At 39.8% G+C, this 13,753-nt stretch overlaps 1 protein-coding gene across 6 annotated transcripts in view; it reads right to left on the bottom strand.

Annotated features, from left to right (window-relative positions):
- ESRRG (estrogen related receptor gamma) overlaps positions 1-13,753 on the bottom strand; it is a 533,318-nt gene that overhangs the window by 416,918 nt on the left and 102,647 nt on the right. The window contains exon 1 of one of the 6 annotated variants that reach the window (XM_043543654.1): positions 13,018-13,176. The exons of the other annotated variants lie outside the window; for them this stretch is intronic. The gene's annotated coding sequence lies outside the window, so the exon portion shown is untranslated. Of the gene's footprint in view, positions 1-13,017; positions 13,177-13,753 lie in introns of those variants that run through there. 6 annotated transcript variants of the gene reach the window in all.

Raw genomic sequence — 13,753 nt, 5'->3', positions numbered from 1 at the left:
TGGGATATTAATAATACATCCATTATTCATGGCCTCATTTCTCCCATATATTCTGTTAAAAATGTTAAAAATATACTCTCATAAGTTCTGAATTTCTTTTTGGCTGTTCAGAATCAAAACTCAACTTGATGCTGAAGGCAATGTTTCTTGGCACCCCTAAAAAACAAACAGAACTATTTATGAAGTGTTCACTACTGAATCTGACCACCCATTGGGAGACACAGATGACTTGAGGGATCCTCATATTTGTGAATATCAGTTAATCCCACGAGACAGATTCGCGGTAAAATTTTTGGTAAATTGTGGAAGAGAGGTATTCTGTCTGAGTGGTATAATTCATCTATGGTGTGGAACGCTCACAAAAGGCCTTCCAAGCCACTGTATCGTATCTTGGGGCTGGCCCTGCATAACTCACACGGGGATGGAACCAGGGAGGGGTCATGCAATTCGAAATTCATGTGGGCTTGGTGGCCCCAACACACTGAGTAAGTGGCATAGAGGGCCTGTGACCACCACTCCAGCCCATAGTCTGGAAATGCAGCTGCAAGAGGCTTTGCCTAAAAATTTCTGTGTAGCCATTCAGGCTCAGGCTAGAGACCAAGCTCTGGGTCCCTGAATGTCTACACAGCAATATTTCAGCCAGGTATCCAAGCCACATGAGCCCAAGTCAGCTGAGCAGGGCCTGCTGTGAGTTTTTCATCCCCGTGGAGCCATACCCAAAGATGCATATCAGATGGAGGCTGATCCTGTAGTCCTTGTGTAACCTACACACCTCCTGAATGGGACAGAACACCACACCTAATGGCACCAAGACCACTTAAAGAGAGAGAGATTAATGAGTTTGCTCTTCAGCCTTAGCTACCAGTCAATTGGCTTTTAGCTCATGCTGTAAAGGCTCATGCACTAAGCTCCAGACGTCCCTGGTTTGATCCTGCCCGCTGATGACCGGGGTCTGTCAGTGTTACACTTGCACAGCTGTGACTGAGCCCAGCGTGTGTCATGAGAGAGCTGGCCAGGTGAAAAGCTGGATTTTATCTCTGAGCTTTCTTATCCAAATCAAGGGGATAATTATTTTTAGTAAAAAGATACATGTTGGTCTTTTCCATTTTCACATGGTTTCCTTAAATAAGTTAAATGTCAATAACTTTTAAAGCATTATAATCACTTCCTCCAAATGAGTCTATGCTGGTAATTCCTTAGTAACATGAGTAGACCCTAAGAGATTACCTGTATGAGTAAGAGATGGAGGATTGGGCCCTATGACTTCAATGCAGGGGTTACAGTAACAGGGAGCGGGGTGAGAGCACAGCTCACCCACCTCTGATCAAAGCAGAGGGAAGCTGCCTCTCCTGGCTTGGAGAAGCAGTGCTTCCCCACAGCTCCCCCTCCTTGGCTGGTGCATTGAGAGCTCCCCCTCCCCTTTCAGTATAGTCTGTATTAAAGACCACTTCATTGGAAGTGAGTAAAGACAGCAGGTTTGAGCCCTAGGTCAGTGGGATAGGCTTGCTGCTGGAAAGGAACAGCAAAATGGCACCTCTAAAGAATCACTCAGAGTTATGAAGTTATTATGCCATTAAGCGATATTTCTAAAAAGAGGTTTTTAAATTCAGCTATAGATACAGTGTCTGAGTGTGTGTATATCATGTATGATAATGTAATATATATTCTTGGTTAGTAATCCCATTGTCATTTAATTCAAAATCAGTATGAAAACTGCTAATCTCTACAAGCATACCTGCTTTCTGAAATAGCAGTGGAGTTTCAGCATGTTCCCTTACTGTGTTCAGCTGGAAAAATATTATTTTAAATGAGCATGTGTTGGAGCTATGTTTGCAAATGTAAAAAAGGCCAAGGTTTTCTTTGTGTATATAAATATTTTAATTAAAAATATATGTATGTATTTAGGAGATTTGGCATCAAAGACTAGATCAGCAAGGGCAATTAACCCATTAGAGTTTGTTTTTTTTTTTTTAAATATCTTAGATAAAAGAAAAATCTACACATAGGAAAGGCTGACTCATTTAAATTAAATATCTGAGTACTAAAGAAATCTTGGCTTGAGACTTATTTCAAATGTATTCTGTATGTTCAAAACGAGAGCATGAAAGCAGCACAAAATGCATATATCTGACTGCTACAAATAGCTGAAAAAGACCACAGAAGAAAGCCTACTGGGTTACAAAGGTAAAGTATAAGCCATTAACTGCTAATTAGAAGCATCAGAAGCAAACTTTGCTGCAATAAGAGCTGTCCCTTAAGTAGATGTTTCTGTAACCATTTAAAGGCACAGGGTTTCTCCAGTTGCTGAGAATGGAGCTTGGATGGTTTCATCATAAAGGCCATGTGAAAAGAGACTGTGGCACTTGGCCATGTTACCCAGCTGTTTTCTAAATATGATGACAGGTGCCATTTTTTCCATTTGATCATGGAACGTAATACGTCTTCAAACAAATTTTCCCCAACTAGACTGGTGCAGTTACATTTCAGAGATTCAACTACAAGAATGTTCCCCTACCCTCCAGAGAAATATTACACAGTGTTTCTTTTGACAAATACTTATCTTAATTTTTAAGAGTCAGATTGGGGTGGGGGGGGCAAGTATTTAAACTGTTACAAAGGGGAAAATTAGAATTTGGAGATAGATCATTTTTTTAAATCCTAAGGTAAAAGGTGAACGGATTTTAGCATTCACAAATAGGATAGATCACAGACTTGTAATATCTTAAAAAAAAAAAAAAAAAAGAAAGTTTCCTCTTCCTCTCAGCCCCATACCTCTTGAGGGATTGAAAGCAGAATGTTTTAACCTGGGGACTTCCCCTTTTCTTTATTTGATTAAATGGCCAGAGTAGACTTATGTTGTGACTTAAGGATGCCCTGCCTGCCAAAAGGCCTATGGGCTTGGGCAGGAAAAGTTACTCTGAAAGAGTTGGGGTGGCTGTGCCACAATTCATAGCACTAAGAAGCCAAAAAACAGAAGGTCTCAGCTAAGGACACAAGAGAGACAAGAGAAAATGCCTGCGGTAGAAGGATGGCAAACTCAGAAAGATTCAAGTCTAGCCCAGAACAATGCAACCCCTTAGCAGCAGCAAGCACTGGATGATGGGAGGTTAAGAGCCTACAAACTTAATTTGAAGATGCAGAAAAATGGCAGGTGAAGGATTAAGGAGCAGTCCTCTGCCCTCCTCCAGCAAAGGAATGATACAACTAGCTTTAGATGAGGTACTGTAAGTCCAAGCTTCAGGCTGCTCCTCAATAGCAGGGACAGCAGTATGGCTAATACAGGATCAATGACATTCAGAATAAGATTTGGGGAAAACTAGACTAGAAAGATGAAGAGGGACCAGTCAGCAAATGATGGAAGGGAGCTAGAGTGGGACAGGAAGTAATGAGTTTATGCTCTTCCTCAGACCTATACGCATGAGAAGTAATAACAAATGAGGATAAGGAACCGGCTAAAGAGATTAAGGGTGGTAAAACAGAGTAATTTTCTGAAACTATACCACCAGAAACATATACGACAGATATGGGGAAATTATATTTAAGATTTAAACACCTTAAATGTTAATTAATTCTCACAATGTCCATTCTACAAATACAGAAACAAACCCCCCAAAGACCCAAAGTCACAGCGGGAATCAGTGTCAAAGACAGGATGAGAAACTCAGTAGTCATCAAGCTCAGGCCACAAAGTGTTCCAAAGACATGTATATGTAACATGCAAGAGATCAACATCGAGGGCAATCCCACCAGGGGAGTAGACTACATGTTCCTTTTCAACAATATGAATTAGGGTTATTTTGAGAATAGGTTACCCAGCTCCCTAAGAATTCCTCCCCACCTCCTAAAAAAGCCCTGCTCCATACTTCGCCCACCCACACCCAACAATCCTCCAGGTTCACTCCCAGACTCTTTCCAAGCAATTACTTCCCTCTCCCTCAGCCACTGTTACCCCTGACTCCCGCAAGCCTTTGCGCTGTTTCTGAGGGGTGTGGGAAATATATTTCTGTATTGTAGTTTAAATAATTATTACTCAAAGTTCTGTATTAATATGCCTAGTAAGGAATCCATTTGTCAAAAAAACATTTCCTGAATCTTTTTTGTTGTTTATTATTACAGACATACTTGCAGTCAAGTATTTTGAAATAAATTTCCAAAATAATTGAAACCAGTGTGATTATGTTCTGTTATTTTGACAAATAAAATATGCAGAATTTGCAGAACTTTAAAATATTGTGCACAGAATTTTTAAATTTTTGGTGCAGAATTCCCCCAAGAGTAACAAGAAGGTGGGAAGATATTATGTAGCTGCTGAGGGGAATCCTACATTGCACTAATGGCACTTCCATCAACATAGAAGGTAGGAGGCAGGTATGGTATGACTGAATTAAGGAATAAAACTTGATAGGGAAAAAAAGCATGATCTTTCTGATAATGAGACTGGCAGATAATGTAGGTGTAAACAGACAAACCCAATGCTTATGCTTCTTCAGTAACTGCTAACAGCAGTTATTCCAACAGAGAAAATAAAGGATTCTTTTAGAGGGAGCAATCCCATGTCATTAATGTTGTAAGCATAGAACAGGGTTCTGGGAAACCCGATACACCAGAGACAGAGAACGAGGAGCACAGTTTCAGTTGCCCTGTTGGACCAGGATACCTGTGAAGTCTTGTGCATAGTTAGTCCAACTTAGGGTTGCCAGGTGATGAATGAGAAAATATAGTATATGCAGCTCAACCGTATATTCTTACTTATGCATGATACAGAGGAGGTAAAAGATCTAGGAGATACATGTAGGAGACTGGCACAAAAGAATCCCAAAAGCAGTGAACATAATCACCAATAGACAGCAGCTTTGATGTGAGCTATCATTACCTGGGGAAGAGAAACCAGGGATAGTCTATAGGCTTCTAGGATTTTTTTTTCTTTCCTTCACTGTATATCTATCTAGAGGCAGTGTTCCCTAGTGAATAGAGCAGTGAACTGCAAATCAGGAGATCTAGGTTCTGTTGCTGGATCTGCCACTGGCCTAGAGGGTCACCTTGGGAAAGTTATTCCCCGCTCTGTGCCTCAGTTTCGCTATATGTAAAATGGGAATAAAGATACTGACCTCCTTTGTAAAGTGCTTAGCAATCTACTGAGGTCAAGTATAAGAGCTATATTGTTATTATATAGGTTGTACCACTCCATTACCCTAGTTTCCTGGAAAAATCCTGCACATTATTCAGGTATCTGGAGAAGATCAAGAATTCTGATGTTACTTTTAAGGCCAACGTGTGGCTGAGGTACAGTGTGCAATTTAGGTGGAGGATGCGACAGACTGGGATGGAATAGAGAAAGACAGCATTGTACAAAATGCTTTCATCAGCAAACAGAGAACAGATTCCTTGCCCCAAATAATGCAGCAGGTGCTCCAGAAGGCTGTTTACTAACAGTTTGATTGTGAGTGGTACAGAAACTGCAAATTTAGGCATGAATGCTCCAGGCCATTAGCAGGTGCTTCAAGCAGTCATCCAAATCAAAGCAAGACAGTGGAAAAAGCCAAGGGTTGAAATTCCAGTGAGGGCAGATAAAATGTTTTCCTGGTTGTTGAAATAGGCTGACAAGTTTAAAAAAAAAATACCACACACACACACACACAAATTGCTGTGTAAAGGTTTTGTGGAAGGTTTAAACCATCCTACTCAGGCCCCAAGATGAAATGTTGGCAAGGAAGCTGAGATCAGCAGTTATATGTCCTCAGGTGGCTAGAGGCAAGATAGAAAAGAACTGGCATGTGGGGAGAATAGTGGGTCTGTTTGATAACGCTCCACTTGAGCGTATGAGGGTTTCCCCTGTGGGTATTGTCCCGAAGAAAGCTTCAGGCAAGTTTACGCCGATTCATCACTTGTCACATCCAGAAGGTGAGTCAGTTAATGATTACATCAACTCTCTTTCGAGTTCGGTTTCATTTGCATCTTTCCAATCAAGGAACTGCATGCTTTTGCAGTCAAACACCCCCATCAGGACAAGGGCCCATATGGAATCTGCTTTTCAGTTGTTGCTGGAACACTTGTATGGTTTTAGTTGACAGGATTGCATTGACAATCTAAGTTTACAAAACTACATTTTTTAGATAAAAACAGACTCCTGGACTGTAATATTTTGAAGCACCTTCAATAGCCACGTCTTTTATCAGAGTACTGTATACAACTCTGGATCTTGAATTTGGATTAGTTTCTGGAGGGCCCAGTAGACACCATCACATCAGAAAGTGAAGTAGAAGACACTGGTGAAGAAGCTAATGAATTTGGAGTAAAAGAATGAAAACAGATGGTCCAGGGCCAGCACAGACACTAGGGTCTTGAGTTCTTTCTTGGAAAATGAATTCTCACCTCCCCATGGGTAAATTCAGTGGACTGACTTCAACCTGCCAGAACACCATTGTCTTCAGTTGTGTTACACTAGGGATGAGCTTGGACCAGTGAGTTCAAGCAGTTGCTGGTGCAGGTTATAACAGCCATACATTTTACTTTAAAGCATGTGGTCATTTGAACTTCATTGGTAACGTCCTGCAGATTGAGATTTTTGTCAGCTGCTGGGGGCTAGCTGGCTCGACAGCAGGAGAGAAACAATGCCTTTCATCAGAGTAACACAAGTCAATATACAGGAAGATATTTCCATCTGCTCTGTGCTTCTGGAGATGTGATACCATGCTACATTTTGGTAGTTGTTTCTGACAAAATGTGCCTGAATTCTGCTGGTTCTGCAAGTATCCCTTCATATCCCATATCTAAGGGAGATGCTCGTGGAAGTCACAGAAGCCCCAACCATATTTTTCACAAGCTACTGTTACTTTTCAACACAGGGCATTGTAGGAGCTAATAAAAATCTACCAGTGAACTTCTGTGAGGATACTTCAGGAGGAAGAAGCGTTGCTGTTTATTTCAGGCATCCATAGTGTGCAGAGGCCTGGCTACTGTTTTAAGAAGAGCATATCTGAAGCACGTTATGTTCCTTAAACTATTGTCTAGAGGGGCAAATTTGGCCACCCACTGTAATCACCTGAGGAATCTGTTGTACCTGATAACTTGTGGCCACACACTAGACTAGACTTAACCAATTAGCAGGGTGTCCCATCCTGTTTCTGTATTAGCCACGTGTCCCCACACATTGCCGCAGCCTAGTCCCAGGGCCTTTCATGGTCTGCGGGCAGCAAATCGGGTGAGCCAAAAGGAAAGGTTCCACCTGGCTGAGCCAGCAGGAGCTATATTAAGCCTGTCTCAGCTGGAGGTCATTCTGCATATTTTGAAGGGTGCTCTTTCAGTAGCTGTTCAAGCAATCCACGGTCAGAAACTAAGGACGTGATTTTCAGAAGTACAGAACACTGACCACCTTTGAAACCTGTCCCTAAGTATCAAAGGTATATTTATATTCTGAAGTGTTTATGCCTGCATATTTCTTTCAGGGCCAAACAGGTTCTTACTGTTGCTAAGCCAATTGCTTAGTCTCTCATTTCCAGTGATCTTGATTGAGATGGTCTGCTGCTCAGCTCGCAGCAAAGATGAACTTGTCTAATTCCAGATTTCTTTTAGATGCTTTGTGGCCAAGGGACTTTGGAATGGAAACTGGTGGCTGCCAGCATCTGTTAGGCATGTAGTTAGGAGGCATTACATATTTCCTTCAAGAAAGAAAAAAGGTGAGGGAAAATACATGGTCAATCCCAATGGAATACTCTTGTGCTTAGTGTCACTTTATGAGCAAGGCCTGGACTATTCCTCAGCAGCTGTGAGACTGTCAGCAGTAAGATTCTTTACAAAGCTTGGCGGCATATGGAATATATTGCTTGCCTCTTACTACAGAAGAAAAAAAAATCACTGGAGAATTGAGATAGGAAAAGGAAGCAGATGCCTGATAAAGAAAGAATCCATCATGCATCAAGTGCTTATGGACTTTCTGGAAACTCTGGACAAGGGTATTTTCAAGACTGATTTCTTGTCAAATAGCATTTTGGAGGAGCTACTTGACCACTGATATGGACTGCCTCCCTCAAAAATGAGTAGCTGAAATTATGCAATTGCAGGATAATATAACATTCAATGACTCGGTAGCCTACACATTCACTATTCCTAAGCAATTCTAAAAAAGAGAATGGTCCTCTTCTGCAAGTCAGAACTAGAACAATATCCAGTCCTTATATTTAATGTTTTAGGAGAGGATCTTTTTTTCCATACGTGTTCTGACCCAGCAGATTTTGGCACAATACTGCTTCCTCAAGTGCACAGCTGGACTTGCCAAAGAGAGGATTAAGCAAAAACAGGGGCATTCTGGTGAATTTATACAATGTTAAACACAAATGGAAGCGCAGAAGAGGAACAAGGTCAGGCAGTTATTTCTGTGTTTATGTTCTCTCTACAGCAGATACCCAATAGGCAAGGAAGCAGAAATAGATTTGTGGGCATTTGTTTGAGTCCTGGGTGCAACAGAAAAGTAGTTTTCAAAATTATGGTGCACAGCTGGAGAAAACCAAGCTACAGGAAAAGGGGGAATGACGGGGAAGCAATTATTATACACACTGCTTTCTAAGTCTATCTTCTGACATGATGGCTGACATTTAAGGAAGGAATGAGAAGAAAAATATGACTACTAGGAAGGTGTTTGAAAAAACTGCATTGACCAACAATGACATATTGTAGGAAACAAAGAGATAGGTGAGGTGCATAAGGTTCACACAGAAGAGAAATCTAGGCAGAAAGATTGTGTTGTGAGCTTTCCAGGGAGCCGGTAATTTCTTACAATACACTGCACATATTATTCCTTCCAGATCGTGATCAGCTCTCAGGGATCTTAGCTTGTATTTATAGAACTCCTTGGAGATTATGCTTTCCAATGCCATGTGGGGTGACACAGTAAGGAACTGCTGGTCAGATCTGTGGTGGATGGAATTTAGGTGCTATCCATTGGTTTTCTGTCACCTCCATGAAGTTCTGTCTGTTTGCCACTGAAGTAGCCTTGATCTGGAAAAGGGACTGGGGATGGATCTTTTCAAGTACACAGGAGTAGTCCCAGGCAAATGAATACTAAGGGGGAAGAGTGTTTGTTCCTGTCACATCTGCATAGCGATATTGGAAGGGACTGGAGTTATTTCAGAGGTATTTGAAATAAATAAATAAATAAATACTATTTGTTCATGTTAATGATGATCTATTACAATATGCTTGTTATTTATGTAACTTCACTCTATGTAAATAAATGCCATGTCCCTTAACTTTCAGTAGCACTGGCATGAGCAAGAAAAAGGAGGCCAAAGGAAAACGCCAGTGCTAAAGCACAAAGGGCTTTCTTAGTAGTCTCTTCTCAGACAAAGCACAAACCAGAAAATAAAATAAAATAAATAAAACCAATAAAGCCAACTGTCTAACGGAGCAGGCTTAACAATACTTAACTGTTTTATAACACTTTTCATCCCCAGAGATCTCAAAGCACTTTACAAAAGACAGAGCCATGAATGGAGCCACAACTCTCAGTCTTTTGTCCCATCCACTGGACCACACTACTTCCTTTAGGTGTATGCACATCTTCTATTAACTCGCAAGGGGAGATGCACATGTCACCAAAGGGCAATATTTTGCCTCATAAATTTACCATTGATTGCTTGCTCTTATTAACTTGTTGTTCCAAATATCTTGTGCTTAAATTAATGGATCACAATGCACTTATTTTATTCCATGTAACATTGCATGTATAGGCAATATAGCACATAGGACATGATCTTCCTTTCAGTTACACAAGAGTGAGAGGATAATCAGGTCTATAAATTTGATTTACTTTCATCATCCCAAAGACTTTTCAAATCTCTTATATACAGAAGAAAATAGAATTTCCCTGACCATCAACACAAAATAAAAATTCCTGCAATATCATAGAGGAGGCAAACTGAAAACCATAAAGGTTTTATTAAAAATAGGGAAAGGTCAGTACTTTCCCCCCCACAAAGAAATAGCCAAAGCTTGTAGGAATTATTACAATACAATAGTTTCTTTATGAAATTCAATCCAACAAAAAAAACAAACAAACCCACAACAAATAAAAACCTGGATAAACTGAAAGTTTCACTTTCAGTTTAGCTGAGGCTTTTCTTAAGAACTGTCAGGCACTAGATTTAGTACAGAACATATAACTAAAACATGCCTTATCAACTGCATCTTCAGATCAGAAAATTACTGACTTGATCATTGGCCAAGTTCTGGTCTCAGATACGCCTGTGGAAATCTGGAGTAGGTCCACTAACGGCAATGGATTTACTCCAGATTTACACCACTGTAACTGAGAACAGAATTTGGCCTGTGTCTCTGGATTTTGAGTCTTTGTTTCCGAGTAACAGCCGTGTTAGTCTGTATTCGCAAAAAGAAAAGGAGTACTTGTGGCACCCTAGAGACTAACCAATTTATTTGAGCATGAGCCGATGAAGTGAGCTGTAGCTCACGAAAGCTCATGCTCAAATAAATTGGTTAGTCTCTAAGGTGCCACAAGTACTCCTGAGTCTTTGTTGAATAACAAAATTCAGTATTAAGTATACATGGGCAACTGATACAATAGAGATAAACAAAATATAATCTTTTTGTACATACAAAAAAAAAAATACATATCCAACCTCTGTGTCTGTGTTTGTAACCAAGGCATTGTTGTACTGGGGGAAAAAAAAAAAAAATCTAGATTTTACCAGTGGCTATCTCTGGTTAGAAGTATTGGCAACTGAATTCACTGAATTAAAGGGATACTTGTAGTGCCTCTTTTAGTTAATGCTTTTCACTTTTCCATAATGGGTAATCTAGCACTGGAATTAAGAGCCTTCCTAAAATGGATTCCCCTTGTGTATGAATTCATTTCGTTTGCTTTATTCTTATATTACTCCATTTTTATTTACACAGAACATTTTGGCTTTTTTTAGCATGTTGTCATGATCTTCTCTCTTTCCTCATCTACCTGCCAACCTCAGAGGATCAGTATTAAAATAACCATATTTAAAAAAACAGTACCTTCCTATGTAAGAGACCTTACAGACGGGGAAAGGATAAAAAGCGGAGAGGTTCCCCACAGTCTCTACCTATTAAAGCCCACAGCTTACCAACAGCCTTACAGCAGGCCACATTTCGGTGACAAAGAACAGGGCACTTCATTCAATTTTGCTGGGATGAGTGGTGTTGGTAATGCTCCCTCTTTACATTTCAGATCACACCATTTGCAGAAAAGTCCACAACATTCAGTTGCTCAAAAGCATACTATAGCATTATATAATGATCAGAGGCATTCTTTCATGGAGAAACAAAACTGGCTCCAAAACACAATTCAGTGAAGAAATGAAGGATGGTGGGGGTGGGAAAGACAGCTTTTACTTAGGTGCTCAGTTAACAATGGATTAAAAAGAAGATGAATTCTTATCAGTCTCACTTAAGAATCATTTAAATCCATCCTATCTGGCTGCACGCTGCCTTTCTTAAAATATTTTCTGCCATTACCAAAAAAGGAGTAAGTTTCCTTTCATCAAATGGATTAAGGGGAGGGGGGAAAGAGTAATGGAGGGAAGCAGAAGGAAGGATTCAGTAAACTGCCAACCAAACAGAAGCACTCTGCTATCTCCCACTGTGAAGTAATAGTATCTGGGCTATAGATATGTTTGTCAAACATATCTATAGCACAGATAATTAAGTTAGTGCAGCAAACTATCTACACGCTTTGAAGTGTTCATGCAGTTGGTATACTAACCTTTCCTTCACCTGGTAAGTTAAGCTCACCATCTCCTCACACATATTTGCAGGCTTGTGACCTATACTCCATCCTCATTATCACATCATTTATGGTAGCTAACCATGCTGGAACTGATATTCAAGGTTTCATTATAAATAAAAGTGATTAAAAAGAGAGCCTAAATACAGCCTTATATCAGTGAGAAATACTTTGTATGTCTATAGCACCTTTCGCCCAAGACACTCAAAGCACTTTACAAACACTAATTAAACTGCACAATACTCCTACAAGGTAGATATTTATTAATTATTATTATTATCATCATCCCTACTTATAGATCTATTTTATTATTAGTGTCCAAAAGTCTTGACTCCCCGTCCGCTGATCATTAGAACTAAAACACATTCTCTCCTTGTTAGTCAAAGCAAATACTTTTAATAGTTAATAAAATCACTGCAGATATCTCAATTGCTATGCGGAAATCACATAATGTGATGGGCAAGATTATAAAATAGAAGGATCTAAAGACTGTCTATGACATTGGTAAAGCATGCAGCTCTTCCCAAGTGAATCCTTTTCAGCTGTCTGAAGCAGAATTGCATCTGCTATTGTGAGAAAGACTATCCCACCCCTTGGTAAGTCTGGAGTACCCCTTACTGCTAATATATGCTTTCTTTTGCTACTAAGAACATTTATTTCTAGTGAGATTTTTAAATGCCTTGATATCTTCCATTTCAGTTTTGGTAACAACCTAAGTATTTGATGCTAGACCAGCTTGGAATAGTCAAATCTAAGACCTGCTAAATTTATAGTATGCCTCTCCCACAATGGGGCTGCACCTTTTGGGATTAATGGGGCTGAAAAATCCTAATGTAGACAAGGCCATAAAGGACAATGTGAGAAAGACTGCACTGCAAATCTCCTTGTAATACCTGTCCTGTGGGAAACAGAGGCTTTTATTCTCCAGGGACACCAGACAGACATCTTTCGTGATCACTTTAAAACATTCCCTTGATAAAATTAACAGAAAAACCTCTTGCTGCTTTTTGTTTGTTGCCATACTGTGCCTTTGTCTTTTTTTTTTAACCAGTTCTTAATTATATTTATAGTCCCCGGTGTTTCAATCTATAGGGTAATAACTGGCCCTCTGCAGTTAAATTAGACCTTATTTAAGTAGGACAAAATGTCTTGCCTGTGGTTTGTATTTGTATTCCACCAGGAGTCTGAAACCATGAAACAACCAATAAAAAAATATATCTGAAAAGAGTCAAACAACAGACTTTCCCTCTTACCTTGTAAACTTCAGCAGGTTCTACAGCCACTTCCAAAGAGACAGAGAAAGTAAGAACTACAGGTCTCAGAAACATGCCTTGACAATAAGACCTCTTGCTTTTGCCAGGGATTTAGCCAGCCTTAGAAACAGCATTTTACCTGCAGTGAAGTGAAACACCAATCCTGACAGGTAACCAAGGAGCCCACACTACAGAGAGCTGCTTTTAAACACAGCTATGGTGAGCAAAGGAGACCAAACTTCCTCACACATGCAAACTCAAGATTTAATTTTCTGCAAGATTACCCACAATAATTACAAGTTTCTGTAATTTATCCTTAAAAGCTTGTGACTATAGGATCCATAGGAATTGATCTTTTATCTTTTACCTCTATGCATATCGTGTTTAATACAGTTTACCAGTTTAACACGGAGAATATTTTCCATTAATTTCTAGAGTTACTAAACTGAACCTTAACTAAAATTAAGTTGACTATTAAAAGCTCAATGAGTAACCCAATGAACAGAGGTGCTGTATATAGGGTTTAGCAAACATGCCGCAGTAAGTGTTCTGGCAGTTACCAAGACAGAGCATCTGCTGACCAGCATACGTTTTCTGTTGGGTACATACGTTAACCATACATACATTAACCATTAGTTTGACATTCTAAAAGCAATGACCAGATTTCTGCTGCTCTTGGTCTGCAATTGTTTTTTTTAATGCAACCTATATCACTCCATCTAATTTGTGCCACTGA

The sequence above is a fragment of the Chelonia mydas genome, chromosome 3 (assembly GCF_015237465.2).
Source record: "Chelonia mydas isolate rCheMyd1 chromosome 3, rCheMyd1.pri.v2, whole genome shotgun sequence".
Taxonomy (NCBI): Eukaryota; Metazoa; Chordata; order Testudines; family Cheloniidae; genus Chelonia; species Chelonia mydas.
The sequence above is the reverse complement of the archived record's forward strand: the minus strand, read 5'-3'. Positions and strand labels throughout refer to the sequence as shown.